This window comes from Lithobates pipiens, unplaced genomic scaffold, assembly GCF_037356315.1.
Source record: "Lithobates pipiens isolate NorthernLeopardFrog02 unplaced genomic scaffold, aLitPip1_a1.2 Scaffold_27, whole genome shotgun sequence".
Classification (NCBI taxonomy): Eukaryota; Metazoa; Chordata; class Amphibia; order Anura; family Ranidae; genus Lithobates; species Lithobates pipiens.
The window spans coordinates 72258236-72277788 of record NW_027507788.1 but is presented as its reverse complement, the minus strand read 5'-3'; the positions used below and the strand labels follow the sequence as shown (position 1 = coordinate 72277788).

At 42.1% G+C, this 19553-nt stretch overlaps 1 long non-coding RNA gene across 1 annotated transcript; it reads right to left on the bottom strand.

The window, feature by feature from the left end:
* Positions 1-17065: 17065 nt before the first annotated feature.
* Positions 17066-18901, bottom strand: LOC143933194 (uncharacterized). Its single transcript, XR_013263035.1, has 4 exons — positions 18357-18901; positions 18113-18207; positions 17881-17971; positions 17066-17720 (listed from the first exon to the last, which is right to left on the bottom strand). It is a non-coding gene; the product is annotated as an uncharacterized LOC143933194 (long non-coding RNA).
* Between the last annotated feature and the right edge of the window lie 652 nt (positions 18902-19553).

Sequence of the window (19553 nt, the reverse complement as noted above, 5' to 3'; positions counted from 1 at the left end):
ATGATAGCAATGCCTCTCAAATTCACTGATCTAATTAGGACCAGAATAAATGGCTCATACATAGTCTCCACAGCTAAATGAGCACAGATCAGTAACTTTGATGGTTTCAAAACAGATAGACATTCCACAGATTTGTTTAAACATTACATGCCTGTTTAACACTAAATGTACACGGTTGGGCAATTCAGATTGCACCGGAGCAAAGATTACAGTTTATGGAGGAAACCATGGTCCATATTATTACAGTATATCCCAGATCCAGAACTAAATAGAACCCTTTATAGTACAAATTGCTCACAGTTTCCAATATGTGAAAATATCGGTTACCTGAGATTCCATGTTATTGCTTCCAGTTTTTTTAGGTGCAGGCAGACCGTCCATACGTAGAGGGTTATATTATATATGTGGAAATGAAGCTTATGCCTAGCTTCCTACTAATGTTACAGGTACATGTTTTATTAGGAAGTTAGCACCTGCTTTGGCTGTTCTCAAAGATACAGTGCGACCAAATCAAAGTCCGGAATACCCTTTAGTGTTCAGAAGAGAGCTGTTCACTGAAGGTGACATGGCATGGTCACGGTTCCCTTCCTGGATAGGATGGGGAATTGAAGCAATGAAAAGAATAAATAATTACACTAGAATGGTAGATGAGATTATTAACCTTACTACCACTGATATAGGTTTATTAAGTGAAGAAATGGCTCAGATTTAAAAAAAAAATTGTATTAGAGCACAGATTAATGCAAAATTTTCTCACTGCAGCTCAAGGTGGGATGTGTAAGTTATTTCACACTGACTGTTGTATATACATTTCTGATAATGAGGACATTATTAAAGGGCATCTTTCTAAGATAAGAGAACTACAGAATAAGGCCAGAGATATTGCTAAAGATGGATGGAACCCCTTTAAGGGTTTAGGAGGTTTTGGTGACTTTTTTATATGGCATAGCAACATAGTTACAGAAACTAGGCACTTGCATTGTGATGTTCCTATTTCTCATATTTGTTATTTACTTCCTCATCAGGCTATTCCTCTGTGTGACTACCCGCTGTACCAACAAATGGTCCACCAGCCCTGATGAACCCATTATTGTGAGAAAGTTAGGAGAGAGCTGAACAGGACGCCATCTCTCTGCGCCAATGTAACAGGAGTTACCAGCAATCAGCTGAATGTAACGCGGAGAAGAATGGTGTCAAATAAACAAAAGGAAGGAAATGACATAGACATTCACTGTACTATTCATTTAAGCACAAGAGACTCCATTTTTTTCTCACTGTTGAAATGTGTTCTGTAACCTTCACCTAACACACAGACACATCTCCCACTAAACACTCTTTACTCCCCCCTCCCTTCTCAATGTTTTACTTTTGCAATTGTTCTATTCGTTAGATTTTAATAATATATTTCTATTTGTTAATTTTTCTTGTTAAATCTTTTTATTGAATTTCAAGAGAAAAAAAAAGGAAGTTTAGAGATCATAACGAGCATCATATCATGAGTATCGTAAATTAACAATATAGTTATAATCAGGTATTGATCACATAGATTAGGTATGTTATAAGTGAAAGTATAAGTAACATAGAGATTGTATACTATAATATTATAAGTACTGAACTAAATTAGGAACGAACTATAAGAGAGAATTATATCACAGAAGGTGAAAAAAAGAGGAAAACTGACAATAAAATTACAACAATCACCTTGTGGCGCTTAAAGAAAAAAACCCATGAGGAAGTCTATTGGACGAAACATGTCGGGGGCGTGGCTATACGGCGACCAGTGTACACAGTAAAGGGTAGAGAGAAGGCGGAGGAAGGAGAACACACAAGTGGAAGGACTGGATATTACTATTTGGTGCTGCTTTCAAGTTTGGTTGTCTGCTGTCAGGTACCACACAGCTACCATTTATAGAGACGGTGCTTATGGTATTAACTTAGCCTGCTTCCAAAGTGCTTACCAATGCCTATGAAGGAAGGATCTCCTTGTTGAAAAGTGAAATGTCTATTTGAAGTGCCTGCTTTTAATCTGACCCATGTGAGTGTGTTTTTAATTGATTCTTTTATTGAGATTAAAAGCAGTTTTGCAATTTTGCACTATGGGAAGTCTTTTTTGTCTCCCCGAGGTAATTCTGAGATATTAAATCATTACCCTCTGCTGCGAAGTCTGTTACAAGAGTTGGCTGGAGAAATATTAATCATCTTTATTTACTAAAAGCGATTTTTGCTCGACACGAGAGTGCTGGGCAATACTGCTGGTGAGTGTTCTAAACGAGGGGGGCACGAACACCAAGGGTGCGGTGGAGGCTTTTCGTTTTATGGACACTTTGTTGTATAACTTTCACTGGAAAAGGAGCCTTTGAACAAATTTTTTATTATTATTATAATTTTCATACTAGGAAAAAAAATTTTTTTTTTTTTTGTTTGATTATTGAACCTTGGGATTTTTTTGGGACTTTGATCACTATTGCTCACACCGATATTAGATCACTATTAGAGGATATTATTCATCTTTTGTATTCATTTTTTGTTACATATATTTTTTTACATTTTATTATCCATATGTAATTGTTTAGTATTATTTTTGGATATTTAATCACAATTTACTTCAACGTTTATTGTACTTTATTTATGCACATGTGTTTATAATTTTCACGTGGTTTATTTTTGAACACTTTAGTACACTGTTATTCTAGCAGTTTTTTTCTTTAAGCGCCACAAGGTGATTGTTGTAATTTTATTGTCAGTTTTCCTCTTTTTTTCACCTTCTGTGATATATATTCAAACATTTAAGTGGCAGCTGGGGGGAGGGGTGATTAAGCGCTGTGATGATATACTAGAGGGGAGGCCATTAATAGTGTATCTTGAGTTTTATAAGAGAGAATTAATGAAATATGCCTCCAGACCACCTGTCCACCCCAAATGGGTTCAAGCTGTGAACAGGTGGGGGCAGATATAATTAAAAAGTAAAACTCTTTTCCTGGTTAACTTTAGCTCAGCACAACCAGTATTTAAAGAAAGTTTTAAAGAATAGACCCTCTAAAAGAGAGATCGATTCTCTATGTTGATGAGAAATAAACCAACTTTTGAAATATAAAACATAAATAAAAGAAAAAAAGAAGAAGAGGGATAGAAAAGGAGGAAAAGAGAGAAGAAAAGGGATGAGATGAAAACTCTCGAGGTAGTGACCTGGTACATGACATAAATCAATAGCACAACAGCGATACACATGGATTTTATTGTGGGAACAGCAATGACTGGTTAAAATCAGAAGGAAAGAAATGTTTAACCCATGGTTGCCAAATCATGTGAAATTTACTAATATTATAGTTTTCAATAGCTGTCATTTTATCGAAAATGAGAGCTTTGTTCAGTCTGTGTTTGGCTTCCGCCACAATAAAATTTTTGGTTTTCCATGCCTTAGCTTTGGTTTGTTTAGCTGTCATATTAATATAAACAAGTAGTTTGAATTGTGTCCGTGTGAGTGAATCTGGTTTGAGATTTAAAAGTGCAATAGCTGGGTCTGGGGCAATATAGATATCTAAAGCTTTAGAGGCCATTGCAAATATGTTATTCCAAAATTCTTGCGCCACTGGACAATCTCACCATATATGAAAATGAGTACCAGGAGAGGAGCAACCTCTAAAACAATGATTAGGGTAAGATGGAGAAAATTTTGCAATCCTCGCTGGTACTAGGTACCATCGTGCCAGAACTTTAAAGTTAGTTTCCAAAGCATAACAGTTGGGAGATGATGATTTAGTAACTAACCAAATGTTGGACCAGTCATTGTTGTTAAATATTCGACCCAAATCCTGTGCCCATTTAACAGAATATGATGGAAGTACCTCATTGGGGGTAGTAATAAGGGTTTGGTACACATGAAATTAAACCTTTAACATGTGGGTCACTTATACAAATATGTTCAAATTTAGACATCGGACTAAGTTCTAAACCTGACCCAATAAGAGGCAGATAGAAATTTTTAATTTGTAGATATCGAAATATCTCATTGTTTGAGAGCCCGTAGTTTGTACATAGCATAGGGAATGTTTGAAAGGTATTTTAGGATAATAGCTTATAGAATCTAGTCAGATTAGTAGAAGACCATGCTGAAAAAGATTTCGGAAATGTCCATGCAGGATAAAAAGCTGTATTCCCTAGAAAGGAAAGAAGTGGATTATGTACTGATCAGTGGCGTAACTAGAACCTTCAGGGCCCCGATGCAGGAAACTATGGCGGGCCCCCCCCCGACCTCCGGACAGGGCTCTTTTCTCCAAGCCCGATGGTGGAACACCAGGGCCCAGTCCCTAGTGGGTGGCTGCATATAAAGGAACCGATTTAAAAAACATCAATTACAGGGGATGTGGAGCCGGCGCGCAAGGAGTATGGACGCGTGAGTCCTGAGCTCCCTGCCTTACGGGACATCCAGAGCTGTTTACAGTGACAGTTAGCACGGACAAGCGGCAGTCTATCACGGCGGAAGGTCGGGAGATTAACCCGGTCATGTCGCGGAGGAGGAGAGAGCGCCCGCAGCCCGGGAAAATTACAGATTTTTTCGGCCGGTCAGGCCGCTCGGTTGGGCAAGATGGCGTGGCCGACGCACGTGGATCCCAGGCCTCGGAGGGTATGGAGGATTCGGCGGACGGATGGGAAACAGTGAGTAGGCATAAACATAAGCATAAAACGCCACAGGTTCCGTCCCAATCCTCCTCCACTACGAACAGCCCTGTTAAAACAAAGCCCAAGCTGACACAGGAGCTGGCAGGCAGAGGGGACAGAGGCATGGCTGATGTTGTTGATGACACACTGGAGTTTCAGGACGCCATTCCCCACTAACAACCAGCCTGTCATGGACTCCACTTTAAAAGAAATGTTGGTGACACTGAGAGGAGCGATTCACACTGACATGTTGCAGTTGGTGACACAATGCAAGACAGCAGTGAGTGCGGTCAGTGACAGGGTTTCCCATATAGAGAACAAGATGGGGGAATTCACAGACACGTTCAACAATATGGTGGACGCTCATAATGAACATGATGATGACATAGCTTGGCTTAAGGCAAAAGTGGCGGACCTGGAAGATCGTTCCAGGAGGAACAACGTGAAAATTAGAGGAATCCCTGAGACAGTTAAGCCCCAAGATCTGATGGCGTATCTTACTACTATCATGCACAAGCTTTTACCAGAGGTATCTTTGGAAGAATTAGCAATTGATCGTATACACAGACTACCAAAGCCGCAACATATACAAGCCAAACTCCCCAGGGACACCATTGCAAGGATACACTACTACAGGGTGAAAGAAAAATTAATGTTCGCCATACGGCATGCTATCCAGCCCCCGGAATGTATACAGGGGCTTACCTTCTTTGCGGATCTGTCAGCTCATACTATGCAGCGACGGCGAAATCTCCTGACCATTACCAAACCTCTTAGGAATCACAAGATACCCTACAAGTGGAACCACCCAGCTACTTTGGTCATCTCCAAAGAGGACCGGGATTATCGTGTTAATACACTGGAAGATGGCCTGCGTCTGTTGGAAAAGTGGAAAATCATCACTCCGGAATCATCTGATCCCACGGCGCACCAGGCAACTACGGTTCCTCCTGACGGATGAAGAGGTTTCGGTGACTTACCGTGCTTAGTCTATATTTTACAACACGTGACTCTGGATGACCCCATCGGCATCGAGACTTGTGTTTCCCCCCGTTTCTACAGCCACTGTTGGCTCAGATTCCTTGGAAAAGGTTTCTGTATTTTTTTGAATTATTTTTTTATTTCTTTTTTGCTCAGCATTTTATTTTTTTTAATCATTTTTTGTTTTCCTTACTTCTGCTTTCGGAAACAAGACTTTCCTCAAATAGTTACTACAGTGTTCATATATCCATCTGGTGTGGGACTGTGTTCAGGAAGTATAGCAAATTTGTTCTGTGTTTAAAGTTCTCTCCTTCAGGTTTTGGTTGGTTATACGCTCACCAGTATGGTATTTAAAGTATCATTGTTAAATGTCAATGGTTTAAATAGTCCGCAAAAGCGGCACATGTTATGGAAGGAAGCCCAGCTGCTGCAAAGCGATGTACTGTGCTTGCAGGAGACGCACTTTAAAGAAAATAACCACCCCAAATTATATAACAAACATTTTCCTACGATATACCTGTCTAATGCCCCAACAAAAAAAAGAGGTGTTGCTATTCTCATTAAACAATCAGTCGCATATAAATATGTTTCCTATCTTCAGGATAAGGAAGGGAGGTATTTGATTCTTTGCTGCGAAATTAACAACGTGGCCTATACTATAATTAAAGCTTACGCCCCAAATGCTAGACAGGTCCATTTTCTTAATAAGCTTTGGAAAAAAATACAAAACACAGCAAAAGGCCACGTTATCTTTTGTGGGGACTTAAATGCAGTTCCAGATAATATTCTGGATGTATCCAGTTCCACCCCGCGTCTGTCCTGCAGGCCAGAGATTGCTAATTTTCTGGGTTCAGCTGGCCTATTTGATGTATGGAGGTGCCAGCATTCTACTGAACGTGATTTTACTTTTTTTTCACAAGTACACATGTCCTACTCTAGGATTGACATGTTTTTAGTCGACAAGTTCTTATTGCAGCGTATCTCCAAATCGGAGATTGGTACAATTACGTGGACTGATCATGCACCAGTATCAGTCGTGGTTGGGGATGACACCTTTTCTACTAGGGCTAACCGGTGGAGGTGTGATTCCCAACTGTTTAAAAACCCAGAGGTTGTAAAAGAGGTCTCGGCCGCCTTGCAAGAGTATTTTACTACTAATGATGTTGGTGAAGTAGACTTGTTTATCTTAAGCCGCGTACACACGGGCGGACTGTCTGTCCAACTTAGTCCGCTGAAACACATTTCAGCGGACAGTCCGCTCGTGTGTGGGCTTCAGCTGACTTTTTCAGCGGACAGTCTGGCAGACTAAGTCTTTCGGAATTTCCGTAATATTGTCCGTCCAACTTTGGTTTCAGCGGACAGTCCGCTCGTGAGTAGGCAAGTTGGACGGACTAAGTATGGCGCATGCTCAGAAAGGATTTACACGGCGAAAGGTTGCATTGCTGTGTATTGGACGTCCTATTTCTAGTCGTACGTGCTGTACACGTCATCGCGCAAGCTTTCAACGAACTGTCTGTTCATCGTGTGTGGTCAAGTCCGTTCATTCAAAAGTAGGACGGACTGTCCGTCAGATTGTCTGACGGACTTAGTTGGCCAGACAGTCCGCCCGTGTGTACGCGGCTTTATGGAATGCACACAAAGCATTTATTAGGGGTCTCTTGATCAAGATTAGTGCAGGGGAGAACAGGAGGAGGAGGCAGCGCCTGGATTGCCTTTTGAGGGAGATAACTGATTTAGAAACCTTGAACAAAGATGCACCCTCTTTTTCTGTCAGTAATAACCTTGCGAAGGCCCGTAATGACTTACGTGCACTACTTGTAGCCCAACACTCAAGGAACATTCATAAACTTAAGGCTAACTATTACACACATGGCAATAAAGCAGGGAAACTCTTGGCCACACAGCTTAAGGAGAGAGTGCTTAAGCAGAGAATACCTTATATACTCCATCCACAGAGTGGTTCCAGACTCACTAACCCTAAAGAAATAGCAGATGCATTCGCTTGGTATTATAGCAGCTTGTACAACCTGAAGGAGGATACTTCTACTGTACAACCCACCCCTGATGTTATAGATCGCTTTCTCCAGGAGCTAACCCTCCCACAACTACAATCACAGCAATTAGAGGAGTTGAATGCCCCATTTTCGATAGCTGAAATACAAAAGACCATAGAGGCCCTTCCTAAAAATAAATCTCCTGGCCCTGATGGATACTCTGCGGAGTATTATCGAACATTCTCCGGTATCCTGATCTCCTATATGCAGAGGATGTTTCGGGTAGCTGCCTCCTCAGCTTCATTCCCACCTGAGATGCTATCAGCGACTATCGTAACTTTGCCTAAGCCTGGGAAAGACCCGGATAGAGTACAGAACTTCAGGCCCATATCTTTGTTAAATGTGGATCTGAAGATATATGCAAAGATCCTGGCTAACAGGTTAACAAAGGTTTTGCCCCAACTGGTACAGCCCGACCAGGTGGGGTTCATTGTGAGGAGACAGGCTCCGGATGCCACTAGGAGGGTGTTAGACAGGGTGCATTGGGGGTATCTCTCGGCAGTCCTGTCGAAGTTCGGCTTTTCGGGCCCGGTTTTCTCCGCCATCTCTGCTCTGTATTCCAAACCCTCGGCGCATGTTTTTGCAGAAGGCCTGTTCTCTGAACAGTTTTGTATTACCAATGGCACAAGACAGGGGTGCCCTTTGTCACCCCTGATCTTCGCCCTTTTGATGGCACCGTTGGCGGAGAGGATAAGGACTCATCCAAACATTCGGGGTATTTGCTCTGGGTCCACCAGACACTCTATAACTTTATATGCGGATGATGTGGTTTTGTCTCTGGTGGATCCGGAGACATCCCTGAAAATGGTATATGAAGTGTTGGAGGAATTCAAAGATGTTTCTTATTATAAGATCAATGCAAATAAGTCAAGCATATTGGGAATAAACGTGCCAGTAGACATGCAAAGCCGTATACAAACTTCCTTGCCATATGTCTGGGCAGCAGAATCTATACAATACTTAGGCGTAAGGCTGACCAGCTCCTTATCTCAAATTTACAAATACAACTTTGAACATGTTCCATTGAGTTTTGAGAGAGAACTGTCCAGATTTAGAAAGTTTTTTCTTTCTTGGTCCGGCAGACTGGCCGCGTACAAAATGTTCTTATTACCGAAGCTCTTATATCTTTTTAGAGCACTTCCTGTTGCACTGCCTGCTTCTTTCTATAGAACGCTACAATGCCAATTGAGTAGATACTTATGGGAAGGGAAGCCAGCCAGATGTAGCTTTAGAATCCTATTCAAGCACAGGCAGGTAGGTGGCATGGGGGTCCCGGAGTTGAGAGATTATCACATGGCGGCTATTCTGGACCAACTCAGAACTTGGTTCTATTCTCCAGAGCAGAAAAGGTGGCACGTATGCGAATTAGAACAGACACAACAAAGGGATCTCTCGGGTTTACTATACGTTACAGCAATAGGGGACCCTAGACGATATAAGCACCACCCGACTATACATGCGACTCTACAGGCCTGGTCTTACCTGCATAGGCACCAGCATGACCTTACTGACCTTAAACATCTCCCTATTCCCCTCTCAGCCCTATCGTTTCTCACACCTGACCTACAAGTGACTCACTGGGCAGACTATGGACTCTGTTTTATACACCAACTGCTAACGCAGGGGGACTTACGGTCGTTTGATAACCTGAGGACTACTCAAGGCCTCCTCAAGACGGAATTTTTGACATACGCAAGAATAACAAGTATGCTTCCTAGTGACAGAACACAGTACTTTAGTCTTCCGAAATTGATCTGGGAATTGTGGCAGCCACACTCTGCACAAAAAAAGTGTATTACGGCCATCTACAATCTACTTCACGGTAAATTACATTTTCAAATGCACAAACAGTTGACAAAATGGGAAGAGGAGTTAAACCTTACTATTTCCCCAGACCAATGGATCAGAGCAATTAAAGGTAGCTATAATTCCACTCGTTGTTCAAATTTTAGGGAAGGAGCACAAAAGATACGTCTTAGATGGTATAGGACACCCTACACGATGGCGAAATATGCAGGAGAGGAAACGAATGTATGTTGGAGAGGCTGTGGCCAAGTGGGAACCCTGACACACATTTTTTGGTCATGTATATCTTTACGAAGCTTTTGGAGGGAAATAGGCAAGATAATAGCAGCGACCACAGGGATCTTGAACCCCCTCCGGGCTGAGCAGGCTCTTCTAGGAGTGGAGTTGGATATATACCCACCCATGGAACGCATGTTAGTGACGCATATTTTGTTCGCGGCCAGGCTGTGTATTGCACGCAAATGGAAAACTTTGGTTTCGCCCTTACTGTCAGAGGTAATAGCCTTAGTGGATGATTCGTTTGAATATGAAAAAACGACGATCTGAGGGGTGGAGCTTGGAGATGGTGGAGGAGTGAGACACACGCTCTGGGAGCCCTGATCCTCCACCTGGTCATTAGACGGTGATTGATTACCCGGAGTGCTAAGCCATGAGGCGGTAGCCTACATGCAGTAACCTGCACGGGGATGAATAGAAGAGAGAGGCAGAGGAGACAGACAGCACAGCCTGAGATTGAATTGTTTTTCCCCCGTACACGGCCTCACGGAGACAAGCAGAGCCTGATACAGAGAACGCTGAGGGACGAGCGGTGCACGTGACACACCAGGAAGTGAGAGAGCCGGTGTGGTCTTCCTCCACTGTATCAGCAGAGTGTGATATGGAGGAACAACATGCTGAACACGAGGGACAGAAAGGAGGGAGAGTGGGAGAGCTGGACCTGAGAACATTACTACAAGCTCTCCCTACCCGTGCAGACCTGCTGGCATTACCAACTCGAACGGACATGGAGGCGATGGTGGCCCGTTTGGAGGAGATGCACCGCAGAGAGCTCAAGGCAGTACAGGCAGAAGTTCAGCAGCTGACAGAGAGACTGGTGAGTGGGGAGACCGCATGGTCCTCCCTGGAAAACCGAGTTTACCATCTAGAACAGGTACAGAATGTACAATCCTCCCAGGTCTCTGCTATGCAATTACGGCTGGAAGAGTTAGAAGACCGTAGTAGACGTCAGAACTTACGGTTTAGGGGGGTCCCGGAGGCTATAGGACGGGATATGCTGCAGGCTACAATTTCTTCAATATGTGAAAAATTAGCTGGTCCCCTCTCCCAACCTTTGGAATTTGAAAGAGTGCATAGAGCCCCGGTGACAAACACAAATAGACCAAGGGATGTGATATGTCGTTTTTTCCATTTTGCACAGAAGGAGTTAATAAGCCGTAAGGCTTGGGAAAGTGGAGATTTAGAACAGGACGGGGCCTTGGTGAAAATACTGCCTGATCTCTCACGGGCCACCCTGCAGCGTAGGGCAATGTTGCGCCCACTTTTGGATAAAATCAAGATGATGGGGGGGTCCTATAGGTGGGGTTACCCCATCGCGTTAATTATAAAAAAAAAATTCAAAGACATTTACCTTGCGATACCCGTCGGAACTCCCGGAATTATTTGCCTTCCTTGAAGTGGAGACGTTTGGGATACAGAACTGGCTGCAGCCAATAGTAAACACCTTAAGAAATAAGGTCGCTAGTAGAGAAGGGAGACCATGTATTCCAGAAAAAGATGGACTGACAAGAAAAAGGACAATCTCACTTTAAAAAGAAGGGAAGATATGGGATTCGGACGAGATGCCTCTCTATTACGGTCTCCTTTTTTTTAGCTAAAAGGGGTTGCTCCCTCCGGACCCCACTTTTTTTTTTTTTTTTACTTCCCCTTTCCCCGTTTTTTTTCCCCTCCCTTGGGGAAGGCTGGGTGGAGTGGGTGTCTCGGGGGGGGATGGAAGGGGGGTTAAGGGGGGGATTTTTTCTCTCCTTTGTCTCCCCCCCCCCGGGGGGCACTCGGGGTGTTCACCCGGGCTCTCCCTGAGTGGGGAGATGGATAGGTGACCCGTTAATGCTTTAGATCTTAGAATTCAGATATCACCCCTTTATATACCCGAGATGAAGGAAGGAACCCACTTTTTTTTTTTTTTTATTATTGATGTCAGTGTGTACGCACACACAGATGTGTGTTTATAGGAATGGATAGGTTGGTTTATATACACGGGGAAAGAAAAAATTCCAGAGTGTAATGGAAAATATAAGAGGAGTGGTATTATTGTTTCTATTGTAAATATATTATTAGATTGTAATTATGTTATGAAATAAGGAAACTAGCTATGGGGGTTTGGTTCATTGGGGGCAGGAAAATGGAGGTAGTAGGCGCACAGAGAGTTATAAGAGGGAGAGGTGGGAGGTGGTTACACTGGAAGGGGGAGCATATAGGGTATTTGGGGAAGATAAACAGGGACACAATAGAGGAATGGGGTTTTTTTTTTTTTTTTTTGTGTTTGTTTGCTGTGAAAATTAATATTATATTACTGTGGTATCACTGTACAATTCGATGGTGTCTAATAGAAATGGCACCCCTATTTAAAAACACATGCTCTTTTTTTTGTTTTTTGTTTTTTCAGGAGGTGGGGGGGGGGGGAGAAGGCAATGGGTAAAGAGGGGTGGTGGATTTTTTTCTTTTTTTTTGATTATTGATGTCAATGAGTGCGCACACACAGATGTGTGTTTATAGGAACGGATAGGTTGGTTTATATACACGGGGAAAGAAAAAATTCCAGAGTGCAATGGAAAATATAAGAGGAGTGATATTATTGTTTCTATTGTAATTATATTATTAGATTGTAATTATGTTATGAAATAAGGAAACTAGCACTGTATTTTTTTTTTTTTTTTTTTTTGCATAATTTAGGTGGCACTATACAACTTGGTATGTGTATATGGAATACTAGGGGGGAATATTCTGATAAAGTTTTGAAATATATGGAATAAACGGGAAAAACAGGAAAATCTGGAGGGAAGATATAAATAATAAATAAGAGGGGAGAACGTAACAGATCTGTTCATACCGACAGCTTAAACAAGAAGGGAACTCTAGGGAATCTAAGATGGAACACACGGTAACGGTAATTAGGAGGAAGCAAGAGAGGGTTAGAAAGGGGAAAGGGTAAGAATGAGGAATGTGGGAGAAGATTATCACTACCCCTTGGGGGATGGTGGGGTGGAAGATGCAATGGGAGGAGGGGAAGGAAGGAAGGCATGTAGGTATAGGTAAAAAGGCGAGGTAACATGGAAAGGTAGCCCTAGATGGGGACTATAGGACCGGGTGGAGGGGACTGGGAACAGAGCTCTCGGTTCTGTGCCAAATCCAGGCCGAACCCCAAATTAGGTCTACACCCACCTGAGCCAGACGGTCGGAGGCTCAGAGGGGGGTGTCTCTCTTAGGGGTATTTGGGTTTCCCTTTTTTTTTCTCTCCCTCTCTCTCCTCCCCTCCCCCAGGATGGAGGGGATGAGGGTGACCTCTATGAATGTTAAGGGACTTAATGTCCCTGAAAAAAGAAGGATGTTATTAAATGATTTGAAACGTCATCGTACAGATGTAGCATTTGTACAGGAAACGCATTTTAGGACGGGTGGACTCCCCTTACTTCAGAACAGATTTTTTCCCTGTGTTTATCACGCACACAATCAAGAAGCAAAATCTAAGGGGGTGTCCATTCTCATATCTAATCGGATATCTTGGTCCCTTTTGGACAAACAAGTGGATGGGAATGGACGCTTCCTATTTCTTAAAGGCCATATTGATGGAGTAAAAGTAACTTTGGCTACGATATATGCACCAAACATACAACAAGATGCTTTCTTAAATAAAATTTTGAGAAAACTAGCAGAATTTGTAGAAGGAAAGTTGATTCTGGGAGGAGACTTTAATGTCTCCTTGGACCCCGGAATGGATACCTCTATGGGCTCATCCTTAACCCCAGACGGTGTTAGGAAGAGGGTCAAACGGGAGATGCAGGAGATGCAGTTGGTAGATGTATGGCGGATTTTTCACGCAGGAGAAAAGGATTATACTTTTTTTTCCAACCCGCATCAACAATACTCCCGTATTGATCTATTTCTTGTGCCACACTATCTACTCACGTCGGTAATAGAGGTGACGATAGGAAATATAACCTGGTCAGACCATGCACCGGTTACATTGCAGATCTCCCTGTCTAGCCCGGCTCGCTCCTCGGGACGTAGTTGGCGTTTGAATGAAAGTCTGCTACAGAAAGCAGATATACAGGAGGATATAACAAAGGAAATTATGGCATACTTTCAGACCAACGACACCCCGGGGAGCGACCCGGGCATGATATGGGAGGCACATAAGGTGGTCATGCGGGGGATTTTGATTAAACATGGCTCCCAAATGAAAAAAGCACGAGAAGCGCAGATAATAAAAATATCGGAAGAAATTCAAAAACTTGAAACGCAACATAAGAAAGTACAGACACCACTCCTAGGGAAAGATTTGGCACATTTGAGGAGGCAGATGACAGACCTTCTCCGCTATAAGGCGAAAGCGGTGATACAGGCAGGGAAGAGAACAGGGTATGAACTAGGAGATAAGTGTGGTAGAGTGTTGGCGGGGAAGCTTAAGGAGAAGGGGAGGACAATCCACGTACCCAATATAAAGGGAAGAAATGGACAGCTAATTATAATGCCCAAAGATATAGTGCAGAGGTTCAAAGAATACTATGCGGCCCTCTATAATCTGACATCCCCTTCCTTCCCCATGGCCAAAGTGGAGGACTATTTAGCCTCAGCAGGTCTTCATAGATTGCCCTCTCCGGTCTGTAACAGCTTAGAAATCCCAATAACTGTTGAAGAACTAAGTGTAGCAATAAAATCAGTCAAAAAAGGGAAGACACCAGGTCCGGACGGATATACAATACAAAATTATAGGAACTTCTTTTCAATATTAGGCCCACATATGGTAAAGGTTTTCAATGCGCTCGGCCGGACTGCCGCACCCCCTCCGGATATGCTTAGGGCACATATTTCGGTTATTCCAAAGGAAGGGAAGGACCCGGCGGAGTGCGGCAGTTACCGGCCGATCTCATTGCTAACCGTGGATTTAAAACTTTTCACTAAAATATTGGCCTCCCGTCTACAATCGCACTTACATCATCTGGTACATTTGGACCAAGTAGGGTTTATCCCCTCGCGTGAAGCGAGAGATAACGTAATTAAAGTATTAAACTTGGTACACTTTTCCAACCAAACAAAAACCCAGAGTGTCTTTTTAAGTACGGATGCAGAAAAGGCATTTGACCGAGTCAATTGGAGATTTATGTTTGCGGTATTAAGACACATGGGGGTGGGAGAGGGTATGCTATGGTGGATTGCTGGGATATATGCCTCCCCACAGGCTTTAGTGAAGGTAAATGGAGTTTTTTCAGAACCATTTAAGATCTCAAATGGAACCCGCCAGGGCTACCCTCTCTCACCCCTATTGTTTGTCCTTTCATTAGAACCACTATTGAATAAAATCTGACAAAACCCGGATATCTAGGGACTCCAAATAGGGGGGCATAACTACAAAATATCAGCATATGCGGATGACCTTTTGTTTTCCCTATCCAGACCACACATCTCCTTACCAAACCTTATGGAGGAAATTGTAAGATATGGGGAGATATCAAATCTAAAAATAAATTATACAAAATCGGAGGCAATGGGGGTAGCTCTGCCTACAGGGGTACAACAGACTATACGGCCTAATTATAGCTATAAATGGGTGAATGTAGCACTTAAGTATTTAGGTACATATATACCAGATAAGATGGAAAAGACTTTTACAGTAAATTTCCCCCCGTTACTACAGGAAATTCGGGTACTATTCGACAAATGGAAACAGGGATTACACTCGTGGTTTGCCAGATGTAATATTATAAAAATTAACATACTGCCAAAACTGTTATATCTATTTCAGACCTTACCTATAGATATTCCAACACCTTTTTTCCGCCAGATAGATACTCTTTTCACTAAATTTATATGGGCAAACAAACGACCAAGAATCAATAGAAACATCATGAGAGCTCCTAAACGCTACGGTGGCCTGGCAGTACCAGATATGTTTAAATATTACCAGGCAGTACACATTGGCAGAGCGATAGACTGGTGTAGACATACAGAATCTAAATTATGGACAGAAATAGAACAAAAATGCAGTTCAATACCCCTACGCAGAGCAATCTGGTGTTATACAACATTACCAGAATTGCTTAAAAAACACCCACTTATAGGTCCAACATTGCGGATAGGGGTTAAGATCTGTCGAAATCCTCAATTCTCTACAACAAATTCACCACTATTTCCCATTCTGGGTAACCCTAGTTTTTTACCGGGAATGGAACCAGGAGCATTTCAGGGGCTTATAGAAAGGGGCTATACCCAAGCATCGCACTTTCTACAATTGGAAACATGGCCTTCGATCGCCACATTGACGCAACAAGGAGGTCGATATGAAATACATTTTTGGGAGGCATTACAGTTGCGACATTTTCTTCAAACATTAGGACCGGCGACGAACTATCAAAGACAACTGACAAAGTTTGAGATATATTTTGAGGAGAAAGAGCCCCTTTCACGGGTAATCTCTAAGATATATGAATTGCTGAATGCCCCTCCAGAAGGTTTTAAAATGCCTGGAATTGAGAAATGGGAAAAAGACCTGGGAAAGACTTTTTCACCCACACAACGGCAGAAGATTATATATCTGGCATTGAACTCATCGATCTGTTCGCGGACTCAGGAATCTAATTATAAGATATTGACGCAGTGGTATTATACCCCGTCAAAACTCTGTAAGTTCTTTCCAGAGGCTTCTGACTGTTGTTGGCGGTGTAAAAAGGAACGGGGGACTTTGATGCATATATTTTGGCAATGCCCTAAGATATAACAATATTGGCTAGAAGTACAAAAGATCTCTCAAAAATTTACATCATACCAGATCCCAGAAGATCCGGCCTTTTTTTTGCTTCACTGTACAGAAATACCTTTACAAACATATAGGAAATCGGTGATATGCCATCTAGTTAATGCAGCTAAGGTAGGAATTGCACTCAGATGGAAAGACCCCAGACCACCTTCAATTGCAATGTGGCTAAATAGAGTAAGAAACGTAGGTGCCATTGAGGACTTAGTTCTCTCTGCCCAAGATAGAAAGGATCAATATGATGAAACTTGGAGATCTTGGAACTCTTTTATGAATTCTGAGGAAGGGAAGAATCTTATGGGGAACATAGCAGAGGAGTGAGTCCGCACGTACTCTAATGCGTTTGAACCCCCCTATGGGGGCTGGGAAGTACTTGTCTCTTGTGGGGGGGTGAGGGGATAGAGGAGAGGGAGAGGAGGAGGGAGGAGGGAGGGGTGGGGGATGGGGGTAAACAATAATAATAATTTTTCTTTTTCTTTTTTTGTTTATTTTTATTATTATTTTTTTTTTTCCTTTCCGTTAGTTGGGCAACGGGAAAATAGATAAAAGATGAGGGAAGTCTGGGGGAGTTATAACTGGGGGAAATAAGAATTATAATGGATAAGAATGGAATAGATAGATAATATATATAAATTGGAATATGCAATGTGTAAATGAAATAATTTGGTTTTATTTATATAAAAGAAGAGGAAAATGGAATATGCTCTATAGGATATAAGATATATTTATGTGAGAAATGAATGTCTTTGCTCCCCGTAATTGTTGTTCCACCCCTCTGGACTCATGTGATATAAATAAAGGGGGAATGGAAGAAGCTAGGTTAGGCAAGGAGTTATCAACGCACCTCATCCCAATTGTAACAGATATGGGAAAACGGAAAGAGGTAAGTGGGACTGTTACGGTGCTAATGTTGGTGAGAGAAATATAAATTTTTTAGTTAAAAAAGAATATTTTATTAAGTATAGTAAAAACGATCAAAGGGGTACAATAAGATCAAAGTTCACAAAACTACAGATATTCATTTTCATACAAAACAGTGTGCACAATCCATCAATTTAGTTAAAATAACCATATTCTTGGCAGTTCAGATGGAAAATTCCCGACATGTTTCGCCTATTGTTAGGCTTCTTCAGGGGAGCCAATAATTGGTGGAAGAGAAATTATTTTGTTTAAAATACAAATGAGAAAATTCTCTGTGAATAGAAAAAAACAAAATTAATGGAGCCGGTCATGTGGAAAGAACACAGCCCAAATCCCCATCATAGCCCACCTGTCTCAAAAAATTAGTCAAAACAAAACGAAACAAGAAAATGTATATGTCTCATTAGAAGGTATGTGCAAAGTAATACCTACCAATCTCAAACAAATTCGCCTAATCCCTAAAGAGAAGACCCCACTCAGAATTTGGGGAGCGAGCCAATCATCCGGACCGCCAGAAAGGTGACTGCAGGAGACAATTTAAGCGGACAAACAGATCTGATATCGTACAAAGTTCACAAGGAGCTTAAAAAAGCTTCCATAGGGGTAATTAGTTAACTGAAGGGTTAAAGAGTCCATTTCAATAGAGGGTAGATTCAAGTCATACCTGTACTAATAGAGTATGAGGTGTATCACATATGGGAAACTGGAGATTGCACAGAGGGAAATCCTTAGAAGTGTTTTTGAAGCCCGTAAGGTGATCTGAGTTGTAATAAGGTAATTGGAGAAAAAAAAACAAAAGGGTAATGTTCAAGTATAGAAAAAAACCTTAAGATAAACGGAAAAGGGGGAATTAACTGAGCAGTATGCTCAAAGATGGTTTTTAATCAACTAAAATAGTTAATGCTTACCAAAAGCATGAGAAAGATGCAGACTCAGTTGTTGCTGTATAATACAGGTAACAGCATAAACACACCATATGGCAAATAGCTCTGGGGTTACACCGTTCAAGCTCTAAATGAGGCAGTTTGAAAGAATTGGTCTGGAGTATAAGAGAAGCCAAAACAGATTGTGAGAAAATATGCAAAAAGAGGAGAAATTGGAACAGCAGCACGGTCTGTGTGGACAGACGCTGTGCTTGTTCTATAGATTGACCTTACGGCGGGATCCTCTCTGATAGACTCTGCAGGGCGGACGTACCTGCGCAGTGGATGAACGCCTATTTATCTCCCTCAACATCCGGCGTCCTATCAACGACGCCGGATGTGAGCGGACAGTGAGTGCGGAACTGCGCATGCGTGCCACGCATGTGAGCCTACAATCCCCATAATGCTCTGCGGCGGCGTCTCCGTGACCATAGAGACCGGGACGCCGCGACAGGCAATAACGGGGATGACAGGAAAGACAATTGGAGGGCTCAAAGGAGCTCTGCATAAAATGCCAATCCAAGGACACAGCGACGTGCATGTGCTGGTATAGCAGCCCGCATGTTAACAGGTCCAGCTTCCACATAGCTGGACCTGTGTGTCCATACAGGCACCCATATCTGTGCGGAAGTAAAATGATCAGGCGCGCTCTTCCAAGAGGGGGTCTCCACAAGAGGGGGCGGACTTGGAATCAAAAGAGAAACGAAAAAGCTTGAGGTAATATAATAAAGCCAATATGAATTAGTCTAATAATTCACAGCCAAAAGATGGCTGTTCACAAAAAATATAGATACATTTTTCTGAGACAAGTGGACAAAAAGAAGGGGAAGGATTGTGCCTGTCGGCCGACTCCACAAAAATTCACATATTCGAAATAGAACAATAAACAAATAATTATTAAATTGAAAACATTCATAGCACTACAAAACAACAATGAAGATAACAGCTGCATTATTCAAAAAAGAGGGGCATGACGGTCAGCAATATTTGAAGTACTTTGTATAGATAAAGAATGGCTTGATCTAGTCAATTAATACATAACCCGAAAATTAAACCAACAGTTGTTATGTGATCCATAAAGTTGATAGTGCTCTACTTCAAACTGTATGAAAATTATATAAATTATATAATAAAATGTAGCCGAGGTAAGTATTCATAACCACAGACAAAAAGACTACACAC